We start from the raw sequence: 14,355 nt of genomic DNA, 5'->3' as shown, positions 1-14,355 counted from the left end.
GTCTGTTGCAGATAAAAGCAAAAACCACCAGACCCAGCATTTCCAGAGCTGAATTTTCCCAGTTCTAAAGAGCCTGAGGATTTTATTTTGGTTTGAGGGCTCAGTGTCAGAGTTCAGAGCTTGTTCCCATATATGAGTGTTCAGGAGGACTGCTGGATGCGCTAGCTTGTTTCAAGCCAGGTCTCTAGTTACATTGAAAGTGTTTAGTGCGGAGAGGCTAATCATGAGTTGAGTGAATACCTGGGAAAATTAATTTTAAGGCAGGTCTGTGAAAGTCTGTTTTTGTGCCAGAATAGCAATATTGTTAAGGAACATCTCTTTTTTCCCCCCGCTTTTTTTTGGCAGAGAAGTTGAAATTTCCATAATGTCAAAAACCTTAGTGCAAATGCTGTTGAATCCACTTATAAGTATTTTTGCCAATATATAGTCATTTTTGTTTCACTTATTGAAATCAGCTAAACCAACAGAACTCTCTTGTGACAGCAAAAGCAGTACTCCCATGAGGAAGGTTTGCTGGAATAGCTCTTCTGGAATACTTATGCCTGGAAATTTTAAGAATAAGACCTCGCTGAAGTAAATACATATAAATATATATATATATTGCAAACAGCTAGTGAGGAAAACAGCCTGAGTCATCTCCAGTCTATCCCAATAGACAGGTGAGAAAGCTGTGCCTTGCTTCCAGTTCCTACATAAACAGTGGGAGCTTCCTCTCTGTTATTTATGCCTTGATGAGTAGGAAGGCGCCAGTAACAAACACCACCAGCCTTGTCTTCATTCTTAGCAGCTTATTACCCTCACAGTGTGCACACAAGCCTCTCCAAGGGCATTGCCAAACTCACCAGACGGCCTCCCCGAGGTATGTTCTGAAGAGCTAATGCACGTCATGCCCATGCAATCCTCTTTTCCTGCATCTCCAGGCAAGGGCACGCACCACCCATAAAAGCATGCAAATCATTCCCTAAGTATTGTACAAACGTGTAAAAGAAAGTATTTCCTTGCCCTGAGGAAGTCACCAGCAATGATGAGATGGAAAAGACTGGGGAAGAAGTGGAGGGGGTCAGCTGTTCTCTAGCTGAAATAACAGGGGTCTGGAGCTGGAACAAGCTAGGTGATGGGGAAGCCAAAACCACTGTGCTGGCCAGCAGGACCGGGCAGTGGGGCAGAGAGCTCCCGTCCTGGCCCAGTGCACCCCAAGCTGATCAGCTGCAGTGGCCCTTGTCTGGGCTCAGGGTGCTGCCAATCCAGCAGGACCAGGGTGGCTCAGGTGCTGCGCCTGGCCAGGACCTGCCACCCGGCCTGAGCTAGCCTGGCTCTCTTGGCCATCACAGGGGACTTCATCTGGGCAAGGGACAGCTGGCCTTGGCCAAGGCCACCAGCTTGGAGCTAAGAGAAATATGTGTCTTCTGGGGCCTGACTTAGTGCCCAGGGCACTGGCAGAAACACGTTAGTTCAGCTGACTGACCAAAGGAGCTGCGGTGGGCATGGAGGGGACTGCTTGCAAGTGTTTGATGCTCTGCTGCTGGCCTTTACAGACTGGAGCTATTGCAGAAAGGGCCTCTTGAATTTTACAGATATTTTTCAATCTTGCTTAACAGCTTGAAGAAATATTCTTTTCCTCTTCCTTCATTTTTGGGGCAACATTTCCCAGGTATACTTCCAAACTCAAAACACAGGCTTCCTGATGCAAGCTGAGTGTATTGAGCAAGAAGCTGGCATTACTAAATTGGAGCGGTACCATCTTCTCCCAGAGAACCACAGCGGAGGAAACAGAAGGTTTTGCAAACCTAATCAACTAGTCCTGCGGGAAGTCATGAGACCAGCTCCTCTCAAGCCAAAGCACTGAATGCTTAAACAACAAATTGAGATGTTGATTAAAAGGAAAAAAGCCTTTTAAATCTATATTGGCCAATGCAGTTCAAAAGGGAGGTTTATTGTTGTAAGTGTATATACTATAAATAAGGGGGTTATTTGATGTTCTGAGAGTTGCGCAACAGACTGTTTCATGCGATCTTTCAAGAAATGGTTTTAGCATGAGTGAGGTGGGTGGTTTTCTGAGGTATTGGATTTCATGAATATGCTGAGGCTTTTGGGAGAGCTTCCACCCTAAGAAAGACGGATCTGTCATGTTGGATTTTCTGCCTCTTCCAGACAACAGAGAGCAGACAGGGTGATAAAAGGGCATAACCCCCTGAGAGAGGGGGGAAAAAAAAGGAAAAAAAAAGGGGGGGAAAGAAAAAAAGGATTGTTTGGGTAAAAGAGGAGGGGAGATTAGTTTATTGCTCTTCCAAAGAGGGAGTCTGCTCTGCATTTGAGTTTTGGAAATACTTTTTGTCCATGTTGCCAACACAGGCAGCAGTGTATCAGGGGTCAGCTAGATTCTAGCAGCGCTTCCAGAGTCCTTGACAGCAAAACACAGGTGCCTTCATGATCCATGGCCATCTAGCAATCCTGAAATCAGCTTATTAGATGGCAAGGAAAAAAAAAAGAAAAAATCACAGCACAACAAGGACCAGTGTGTGATCAGAGATGAGGACTCCAGGCAGGGTGCCGTGAGGCAGCTGTGGCAAGCTGGAGCACGATGGAAAGGTGTCAGCTCCCCTTCTTCACCTGGAGGTCTTCAGGACTGCCGGGGGACCTGGGCATAACTGGTACTCCACTTTGTGCTGTTAGCTTTCTAAATTTCCACTCTCCTGTTGTGCCATGTGGAGCCTCATTTCCTCTGCTCAGGAACAGTGATTGCAAAAGGTCTCTCACAGGTGTGAGGCCATCAGCAAATGTAATTGTCAGAGAAGGCTGAGGTGGAAAACAACTGTGCAAGTGGATGCAGGTTACACCTCTGGTTCCTGCTGGCAAGTAGTGCTTGTGCCTCTGTTGACGCAGGATTTTTTTTGTTTGTTTGATGTGGTTGGGGCAGGAAAGCCAAGCTCCTTGCTGTCAGTCCACCCAAGTTAATGAGTATGAACTGGGTCATTGCCACTATAAAAGGGAATGCCTTGAAGGAAGATTGTAGTGTAATAAAAAAGGTAATCCAACTACTGCACCTAATTCTGTGCTTAGCACTGTGTAGCTGAGATGTTACTCACTCTTACTAGACCTTTACACCAGTCTGACTGTAAGACTAGATTTCTACCCTAAATCTGAAAGAGAAAGAGAAGTTTGATCCAAAGGGTAGGGTTTAGAGCTGAACCATGAAGAAGATCAAGCTGTAAGCTTCTCTGCACAGGCATTGCCCTGCTTCTAGCCATACTTAAGTCTAAAACACCATGTACTAATTGGTGAGGATTCACCATGGAGCCTAGGAAACTCCAGCTACATCCTAAATGGAAAACTGTAGTTCCGCTCTGGGCCATGCACTTGTATACATGGTGCCCCCATGCTTTCTCCTACAGTGGTACAGCAGGGAGATCTCTGGCTCTCATCACCCAGCCCCACACAGCTGAATGAAGGGGGTGCTGACTGAATCCATACCGCAAGAGCCACCTCCTTCCAAGGGAAAAGGCCGTGGGCCATACCTGATTGCCTCACCGATCAGCTCATGCTGATCTAACCCACCTGTTGCTCTGAGACAGGATCAAGGATACCTACCCCACCCTGCCTGAACCGTGGAGACTTTTAAGAACTGATGGGTGGTAGCCCAGCAGCAGAGGCTGTGGGTACTTATTGGAGTACTAGCGACCCTTAAAAACTTGAAAATATTTCCCCAATGCCTACCATAAATCATCCTTATTGTAAATCAAGCCAGGCCTGCCTTGCCTCTGTGGACACGGAGAATAATGCATCGCAATTTTTACAAAAGGGCAGGTTTTCTGGTCTCTCCCCAGTTGTTGTGTCTGGAGGAAAACATGCCAGACTCTTATCACATGTTCCTCAGAGGTCATGTTTTCTGATCCCTCTGCCCAGCTTGCTGCTTTCTCTTAAAGTTTTTGCTCACCTCTCTGAGTCTTTAACCCGATATAATGCAAACTTAGTCTGAATTCTGACCCCAACATAAAATTCCCCATGGCCCTAAGTGAACAATTTCCCTGGCGAGGGAATAGAAACAAAACTGAAACATGGACCCCATCTGTCTATGAGGATACTTGTCCCTGGGTCATAACTTCATAGGGTCTCTTTTAAAAGAGAAAGACTGAGTGAAAATCCTGCCTTTAGCCATCTCCAAACTCTGGATAAGCTTACACTTGAAATGAACACATAGGCCCATAAGCAGAGCCTGACCCCCGTTAATTCCTGAGTAAAACATTAATAATGCAAGAGAATTAGAAACTTGGGACACTCGGCTTGATTTACCAAAAAGGTCGTGCCCATGGATTGAGTTGCAGGTCTTAGCACCGAGGCTTGCACAACTCCTCTGTGGAGGCAGAGGTGGAGGAGCCTTTGCAGATGGCTTTCCTTCTTGCTGTCCCACAAATGTGGGTGGCAGAAGGCATGGTGTACATTACTGATCTGGGTTTCAGCACATCTACATGTGGTAACCAGAGAAGCCGTAGCAGAGCCATGAGGAAGGCAAGCTGAAATCGATCCGAGAAACATGTAGTCCCTCAGCTATCGTGTTGCAAATCCTACTGAGAGGATGTCAGTACAGCAGTATTGGAGATTATTGAAGAACAGGCCTTTCACATTTTATAAATATAAAAAGCAAAATAAATGCAAACCCAACAAGTTTGCAGCTTATGTGTCCCTGTCTCTGAGAATCTGAGAGACCATGTGTAGAAAAGTGATGGCAAGAGAGCTGAATCTCACGGGTATCAGCTTGACCTCTGAAACTTAGCATCCAGGAAAAAGACTGACACATCTGGAGTGCCAGGTGATATATAGAGGAGGCCACTCCTGTCAAGCCAGCAGTCTGGGTCTCACCTGCACGGGAGCTCTGCCTGGCATGACTGCATCTGTGCGTTTCCCTCTTAGGATGGGGAGGAAGGAGTTAACAGTCTTATAGCTACCTACTACAGCCTGAAGGCACTGTACATGCATAGACAGAGAATAGGATTGATGGGGCCCTCAGGCTGCTTAGGGAAAGGGAAGGTTGCAGGGTGATGCCCAGGTGCCCTTGGGGAGCACGAAGCAGCACTGGTGCAGCTGCATTTTGTACCAGTGCAGCAAAGCCACCCCAGGTCCCCAGGGAAAGCAGGCTGGGCTGGTAATGCTCAGAGAAAGCCATACCTGCCAGGCACCCTGCTTGCCCGAGGTCTGTGTGTCCTTCCACCCCCAGCTGAGCTGGCAAGGGGCACGGAGCAACATGTGATACCTTGCAGCCCTGCACCTGCCCCAGGAGCTGGGGCACCTGCTGCTTCACCCAGAATGCAGGTGGCTGCATCAGCACCTACCCATGTCCTCAGAGGGCTTCTGGTCAGCCTGCCACATCCTCAGGTGCTCAGAGCTCGCCTCCCTCCTCCGGAGCTGGGGATGCCTCAAACCTTCATACAGGGGGTGTAAAATCCACATCTCTGCATTCATCTCCCTCTCCCACCATGCTACAGGACTGGTAGAAGACATGCTCCCAGTGCTGGGGCTCATCTCTAATTCCCAATGCCTCTCATCTGTGTCCTGTTAATCAGAAAAAGGCACGGTGCTCTGACAGAGTCTACTGCCAGGGCTGCCCTGGCGCTGCCGGGGCCCATCCCATGTGTGACCTTGCCTGGAGGAGAGGGGAAGGTGGACCCTGATCAGTGACCTGACATGGGGTGATGGGGTGGGGGGCTGCCCCTCATGTTTGCTGGCGTTGGGACTTCACTGAGGGGCTGCTCTGTTTGTAAAAACCATCGCTGGCAGAATTGCTCTGGAAGCTGTGGTTTTCCAATTGCATGTCACAGGGGCTATGTCCTCTCAAACCATGCCTCTTGTCCCCTTCACAACACATTATAGCAATGAGATGAGAAACAGATACAGTTGACAGTCCTAAGGCCCTTCATCTGGGTTACCTGAAAAGCAATACCTATATGACAACTCCTGCTGCTGAGATGGGATTTTTCTGGCTGACTTCTGCTGGAATCGCTCCTTTTCTCCTCTGCTGGACTTGCTCCTTTTCTCCTCTGCTTTACCTGCCTCTTCAAATGACAAGAGTTAGTGTCCTTATTCTCCCTAAGTCAGGCAAATATCCAGCTGAGCATGGAGAGGGAGAAACAACAAGGGATCGTTAGCAGCCTCAGAATAATGTATGAGAAATCGTGGGCTGTATCCATCGCTCAGCTCCGCCACAGAGCCTTGCACTGGATCGACACTGTTTCTCCACTTGTAAAACAGAGATAATCAGTCTTCCCAAATCTGTTGCTGGGAGAAAGTTTGTTATTGCTCATTAAGCCCTTCGAGGTTGTTAAAGGGCAGACTAGCCGGCCAAACGACACAAGGTCTATCACCCAGCTAGAAGGCACTCTGTGACTTGAAATACAACAGCCCTTTGCAGGGGGGAGGATCATAAATTCCACAGGGCGCCAAATAAACCGGAGGAGGTGAAAAGACAAAGGGGGCAGCTGAAGTTTCAAGTCCCTTCCCCCCCATCCCCTGCCTTCTCCCTCCCACCTTTGCCATGCCAACACAACAATACCGGTGTGACAGCCCTCTCCATCACCGCGTACGGTTGTGCTGCATGAAGTCCTGATGCCCACGGACCACGTCTCTCCTTCATCCCTGTTCTTTCATCCCTGTTCCTCCTCCTTGGTCAGCAGGTGGACAGCCTGAGCGGCCCCTCTCCTGGGAAAACAAAAAGAGGAACGGTGATGGAGGGGGAAGACAGGGCTGGAGGAAGGTGGGGGGAATGGAGGGTTGCAGTGTGGGGTGGGATGGAAAAGATGGAGTTGAGCAGAAGGAAAAAGTGGAGATCCTGGGGTAAAAGAGGAACGGGGAGAAAGGAGCACACAGACATGCTTGCAAAAGAAAGGCAACGGGTGGAAGTATGGAGGAGGGCCTGGCAATGGGAGCTGGTGTTGCACGCATTTCCTGGCAAGTGGGAAAAGATGACAGGTCACAGAGAGCCTCCTTCCCAGCACACGCATCTCTCGGCAGGTGCCTTGCACACCCAGGAGGTAGCACTGATGTACGAAGTCAGCAACCGTCTTCACCTGCCACTGCAGGAGCAGAGTTTTGGGACCAGACCAGAGATCCACCAAAGTAACACTGCCTTCGCTTGGTGCAAGCAGCGCGCACTTGGCCCAGCTCCAGCCCTGACTGTTTGCCTTCCCCGCTGTGGGGTGGTGATCAGTCACACCGTGGTCACCCAACATGTTCTACTGCTTTGGCTGGACAACATGGAACAGTTTACAGGAGCCTGGAGAGTTCCTGTGAGGGTGAAGACAAGGAAAACAAGGCTGTACTTAAAAGCGTTACCAGTGTAATCATTTTGGAAGGGGGCTGGGAAGAAGAGGGAAGATAGCACTTTGTCAGAGCACTAACAACACAAGTGTAGGTACGGTTATGCTGCAAAAGAGCACTTTTACTAGGAAAGCTTATTTCACTTTTACAAGGAAAGCTTATTTCACTTGGAAATTCCTGCAAACAACGTCAACAACTGCTTTGTATGGAGAAGTATGTATACAAGAGCCTATATATGCACCTAGGTCGCTATGGCATAGCAAACTCCTGCTCATCAGCTGCATATTGCCTGGGAAGGAATATCTGAGTTCATAACACGTGAAGGGTCATTGAACATAGACAAACAAGGTAAAATCATTATTTATTAGTAGTTTGTTATCATCAATACCTTGACAGTGTGTCTAAGCTCTAAAATGTGTGCTGTGCAAGGAAAATGGGGGAGGAGGCCCTATACAACTTTGGGAATAGCATGCTACTGACAAACCTCTCTGGTGAAGACAAAGTCTTCACTGGTTGTTTTTCATTGCACAGAGGAATAGCTACAGTAGCTATGCAGAAAAAGCCATGTCCACACTGCTGGGAGACTTCTCTGCTACAGCTTTCCAGGACAGGTACAGCAGCAGAAAGGGGACAAAGCCAGAGAGCCTACAACAGCTAGACTGACTGACTTCAGCCTGGCTCCTTATGCTCTTGGACTCACCTCCAAACTCTCCTTCATCCAGAAACATTAACTCCAAGCCCTCGCTGACTGCATCCGTTTTTCACAAGCGATGCATGCTCAGGCTTGGAAAAACACGGGTCATTAATGGATCCTACTGTGACAGACAGGGACCGCAGGCTATTCGCAGCCCATAGGCTGAAAACTGCATTCCCCCAAATGAAAGGTAAAAGAATTTGCCTCTTTGTTTTAGGGTTTGTTCTCCCCAACCCTAAGCACAAGCTGAATATTCATGAACCTCCTATATGAATTAGTTATCTTCTAAAAGCAAACACAAAGTCCCCATTCTGCATGAGGTGCCCAGGCGCCGGACAAAGCCAAGTGTCTGCTGTAGCAGTGGGTTTCCCAGGGACTCTGCATGCTGCCTTAAACCAGTTACTCTTGCCTATTAAAGCAGGATCAAAACTGAACAAAGACAAAGATCCTTCCAGAGCTGTTCGAGGCAGCTGCAGCTAGTTCAGACTGCTACATCTCTTGACCTAACATGACTCCCAGGCTGCCACATTGTCTGGATGGGAAGCTAGAAGGGAAGATAATGTGATTTTTATTGCAAGTGCTGCTCACCAGTGCAGTCAGTCTAGTTTATGTTAAGAGTTCAGGTTGCTAAGTAGCTTGCCAGCACAGAGGTTCAGATTCGTGTTCGAGCTGTATTTGTGGTAGGAACAAATGGGTGTGTATGAGCACAAATGTGTGTAATGGCTCATTTGCAGGTGTTTGTGGTAGCATGCACAAGGGAAATGGGCATCTCTGAGTGGGAGCACTCCTGAGGTTGTTGAGGACATCAGAGAATGGTTCATTGTATACACGATGGCGCTGACACAATGGCATTTAAGAAACGGGTATCACTGGGGAGGCAGACCCAGGTCCAAGTAAGATGGCAAGAGTGTGCAAAAAAAAAAAAGGTGAGCAATTGCAAGTGTGTGTACAAAAGACACAAGACATGCCTACTGTCTGTACTGGGTCTGTCTGGGATGGAGTGAGGAAGTTAACTTTCTTCACAGCAGCCTGTATGGTGCTGTGCTTTGCATCTGTGGCTAGAACAGCATTGATAGCACACCAGTGTTTTGGCTACTGCTGAAAAATGCTTGCACAGTGTCAAGGCTTTGTCTCTCTCCTCCCTGCACCCCACAAGTAAGTACGCTGGGGGTGGACAAGAGGTCGGAAGGGGACAGCAGGGACAGCTGACCCAAACTGACTAAAGGGATATTCTATACCGTATGACTATACCATATATTGTACTCAGCAATAAAAGCTCAGGAAAAGGAGGGAGGAAGGGTGTTCATGGTTGTGGCATTTGTCTTCCCAAGCAACCACTATGCGTACTGAGGTCCTGCTTCCCAGGACGTGGCTGGACATCTGCCTGCCGATGGGAAGTAGTGAATGAATTCCTCTTTTTGCTTTGCTTCTGTGTGCAGCCTTTGCTTTTCTTGTTAAACTGTCACTATCTTCACCACGAGGGTTTTTTTTAATCTTATTTTATCCCCCTGTCCTGTTGAGGTGGGGGGAGTAAGAGAGCAGCTGGGTGGGCATCTGGCAGCCAGCCATGGTCAACCCACCACACTGTCCTTTCATTCAGGTGGCCTGTGTCCCTCCCGAGCCCCCGTGTGCAGACAGTGGTGATTGTTAGGAACACTCAGAAGGCTTGTGAGCAATTCAGAGGGCCTGTGTGGGCAACTGCCTAGGGCTGGGGAATAGGAAGAAGTACCAGGGTCAGACTGACCTTGTGTCTGCATGCCTGGGAACACAAGTGTCATTGCCCCTAAAAATACCACCGCAGTACCAGCGCTACAGCGGTACCCCAGTACAGCAAGTGCCTCTGGGCTGGCCTTGCCAGGCTGGACCTTCTGAATCGCCAGGGATCCCTGCCTCTCTCCGCAGCGAGGCAAGGGGGCTCGTGCTGAGAGGTCGGCTTGTAGGTGCTGCTCATGGCATGTGCTGAAGAGCGTTCCTCCTCACCCAGCAGACCTGGTGCCCGTGGAGACTGTCTGGTCACCTATACAGCAGCATCCCCTGCGCACATCAGTGGGGCCAAGAGCGCTGGCCACAGGGGTCCTTTTGCCTGTGCTCTGTGCTATCCCTAGGGACACCACCTCCACACTCTGCCCAGGCCTGTCTCTGCTACTGATTCCTCTCCAGCCCAGAGTGAACATCTCAGAGCAACCAGGTCTCCTGCAACCACCAAGGGGCAGAGGGGGAATGTTCTTGGTCAGTCCCCACTGTGTATCCTCCACCTCTTGTGTACAGATGGCAGAGAGACCTTAGTGCTCCAGAGGACAGTCCTGGCAGGTGTCACCAAAATCAGAGCCTTTCTGGACTACAAGTGGTTGGACTCCACTTGCTCCCTTTTCCCAACCCCTAAATGGAGTCAGCCCTTACCCTCAGAAGATGTTGAAGGACACCAGCAGGACTGCTAGCTCCATGAGCCAGCTCCACACCCCACAGAAGCAGCAGGCACAGGCATGGTCACAGCATGGTTTATGGGGTCCCCGGACACAAATCCCTTCTGCAGCATGAGAGAGACCCTGGCACATATGCACCTGGCATACCCCAGCCCCCCTCCCATCTCCCCCAAGAGCTACGTGTTTTTCTCCCCACCTTTCTACTCGCACCCTCTCCACCTGCAGCCCCACCATGTCACAAGACCTTGGCAGCCTTCTCTTGGCCCTGGTCAGGCTGACCACCTGCAGCCCCAGGAGGAGGACGATGAAGAGGGGGGACCACAGTGACTATTTCTCTCCCCGCACTCTGGATGCTCGCAGGGAGAGGTGGGCACGAATGGTGGGGCTCTGCTCTGTGTCCCCTCCTGGCTCCCTGTTCGTGCACTTTTAACCCTCTGACCTTCATCCTTTTTCTCCCATGAATTGTCCCCATTTCTGCTGTTTTCCTTTATGCCCCCCATCCCAAGAGCTATATGGTTTAGTTAGGATCAGCTGACACCCAGCCTAAGGGGTAGGGTTTTCCCCAGCAGTCCTTGGCCAGTGGCCACATGATTAAAAGCAGCAGGACAGCAGCGGCGGGAACCCAGTCTGGCATTACGGAGAGTGAGAGGTTGTTGCGTGACCGGCTGAGCAGCAGGAGCCTGGCCAAACAGGGGCACCACAAATGGTGCCGTGGGTAGCAAAGCTCCTCGTTAGCATAACATGGATCTCGGTTATACCTGGGGTGTGCAGCCTCCCAGCTTTGCCCTTTCCTAATCAGCCCTCTTGCATAAGGGAACATAAAAGACCGGAGTCTACTTGTTCCTTGCAGCAAAAAAAGATGTCTTGCATTTCTACTTTAGTTGTGTTTGTGTCTTGCCCATCTTTGGAGCTGACAGTGTCCACATGGAGCTGGTCAGGCTAAGTGACCTGGGACTGAGCAGCGTGGAAGAGGGCTATCTCACTTCTCTTTGCTGGGACCCCGCTTCCCCCATCAGCTGGCGAAGCTGGCAAGGTGTCCATGGGCAGGGAGGCCCAGGCAGAACACAAAGAGTTGTTAGGCTTTGCTATCAAACAGCTCACTGCATGAGTCTGAGCCCTGCTTGGACTTTGCAGGACTTGGTTGCTTTGGGACCTGCCTCTGCTGCCCTTCAGACCACAAAACCCTTATCCTTTCTTCATCCAGGTGCTTGGTGAGACTGATTGCAGGCTGCTAGCTGCAAAACTCTCTTGGCTGGCCACTCTCTTGCAAGCTCTGTATTAAGAAATTTCCTTCTCAAGGTAGCTCACTGCTATATTGTAGAGCAAAACACGTGGGGCTTTACACTACCAGTTGTAGTTTATTTCAACTCCTCCATGTACAAGACAGCAGGGACTTGCTGACACAGCTCAGTAAAGCAAAAGATCACGCTTCGTCACAGCCTTAACTGACAGCAGATGTAGCAAAGGCCTGGTCCTAAAGTCCCTGATGTGAATGTGATCAGAAGTAATTATATAGTTTAGCTATTACTATACCCCTACACACAACAGTGGTCCGCAACTGGAAGCTTGGAGGTAGTCCATAACCTTTGTGCAATCTTGGGAATTGATTGCAGTCTGAGGAAGCCGCCGTCTACGCAGGCCAGAGACATCAAAACACGGTATTGCCCACAACATGTTCTTTGCATGGTATTGTTAGCTAAGGAATGACATATAATATGTGGTCATATCTATCATCTCTTTAGCTACACCAGCATAATTCATACAGTCAAAGAAGTTATGTCAGTAAAATTTCCCAAGTGGACAAGCCTCATCATGGTTTTCTGACAACCACATAATACAATGTTTTCACACTGCTCAGAGCAGCTTAGCAAGCATCAGACCTGGCTTTCGGTGTAAGAAACCCTCTGAACAAAAGCAGCATGTTAAAGGGTAGGTCACCATCCAAGAGTTTTTCGGCCTTTTCTGGAATAAGGGAAAGCATGAACAGTTTCTGCCCTTTTAGAATATGAATTCAGAATAAATTTTGCCAAGGACTTCAAAAATCATCATTTGGAGCCGGGAACCCAACAAGACAGGCAATGTTTGGTCTGTATGTATCAGAAGAGTTTGTATGGTCAACTGCATTTCCGCAGTAGAGATGTGACTCGTTCAGACCCCAGGTGGAAAGCAGACCAGCACAGGAGTTTGCACAGAGCATGTCTGTTGGCACAGATCTCCACTGGAAAACTCTCGTCTCAGGGCAGGGACTCCCAGTTGTGCCCTCAATAGAAGTAATATATGATCATTTATGGTTTCGAGGTTGTTTCTTTTGCATGCAGCCTGAGTGGGGACCTGTGAGGTCAACCACAGCTCCAAGGCCAGTGAAACAGCTGCTCTGGGGATGGAGGTGAAGCAGTTCAGCACTGAGCACAGAGAGACCGAGCTGTCAGAGGCACTACTGTGCCGGTTGCTGAGGACATGGTGTGGTCCCTATGTGTGTCAGTGACCCACCAAAACCTGCCATTGGGAGGGGGCACCCAACTACCAACATGAAGTACACCCTGATTTGCAGCATGCAATTGCTCTGGTTGTGAAAAGCACTTACCTGCTCTTGAAAGCTTGTACGAGTACGTACTGGGGGGAATTACAAACGTCTACCGTGCAATGACAACTGTATCTCAGCAAAAGCCCCAGCGCAGGGGCCTCATACTGGCTTTGCAGGGCCTTCTACAGGCGGAACCTCCCCAGCAGTAGCACTTCCATGCTAGCATGGATGTCATATCTAGCTGTACCAGCAAAATCTTTTCTGGTAGAGGCAAGGAACACCTGACAGAGGGAACCCTATAGCTGGGCATTTCCCAGGCCACCTGTACGACCAAACCCACCATTTCATTACCGCACTGTTGGTGGGTCAGAGGCTCCTCTTTCTGAGTGCATGAAGAGGATGATACCAGTACAAGCACGTGTAGGTGATACAGGCCATGGTCCTGGCCGCAGGAGAAGTGCAAGGCATGCCATTAGGTATGTCTGTGTGGTGGCAGAAAGGATGCTGTGACACTGCACTGCAGCTAAGGGAAAACCTTTGGAGGACGGGGCCACAGTGTTAAGTCCTGTCAGCATGCCAAAATGAAGCTATCTGCACTTAGTCAGCTAAACACCTTAAACATGCCCCAGGCTGCAGCCTGGCTAAAGAGAGGTGTTGAAATGTTACCTGCAAACATGATTTTGTCTCGCTGAATACAGCGAGACAATATTGCACTCTACTGCAATATTGATGGGGTGACACCGGGTCTTTAAGTGTAGGAGGGTTAGACAATAACACTAGAGATAAAAGTGTGTCCGTGCAATAGGTTAGATATGGAGCAATGTCCTGTCATAAACAAAGTTTGGTCTCACCTACGTAGAAGGGATCAGCCTAGGTTTACCATATTACAGCCTTGCAGAAACCATGGACCAAATCCTGACATTTCATTAGCTTCAAGAGTGGTACTGACTCAGAAAATAGTTAAATGCAGTTCTAGTTCTCTGTGGATGAAAAAGGTCGATTTTCCTGTAACATGAGAAGAGCACTGTACCTGGCTGCTTCAGGGCTATGGTATTTGCAACAGGGATGGGACTTTGGCAGGCCAAGGAGTAGGAGGCAAGAACAAGCCACGAGCTGTATGTGTGAGGCCACAACAACAGATGGGGCTGGAGGCAAACCATCCAGACGAAAATTGTCCATGGGTGAAGCAAAGACCTGCTTGCAAAAACCTGTGTCTGAACTTGCCCACGCAGAGCGGGTGTTTGAGTCTCAGTCCAAGCCTTCCTGGAAGCTCAGTGGTGTAAGAAGTAAGAGTCAGAGCAGAAGGGATCACAGGGTTCATATCAGTAGAGGTTACAGACCAGGTAACAGAGTCCAAATCCATCAGCTCCTTTGTCCTGTGACTCATGGGGATGAGGGGAGGTTTG

The sequence above is a fragment of the Gymnogyps californianus genome, chromosome 1 (assembly GCF_018139145.2).
Source record: "Gymnogyps californianus isolate 813 chromosome 1, ASM1813914v2, whole genome shotgun sequence".
Lineage (NCBI taxonomy): Eukaryota > Metazoa > Chordata > Aves > Accipitriformes > Cathartidae > Gymnogyps > Gymnogyps californianus.
The sequence above is the reverse complement of the archived record's forward strand: the minus strand, read 5'-3'. Positions refer to the sequence as shown.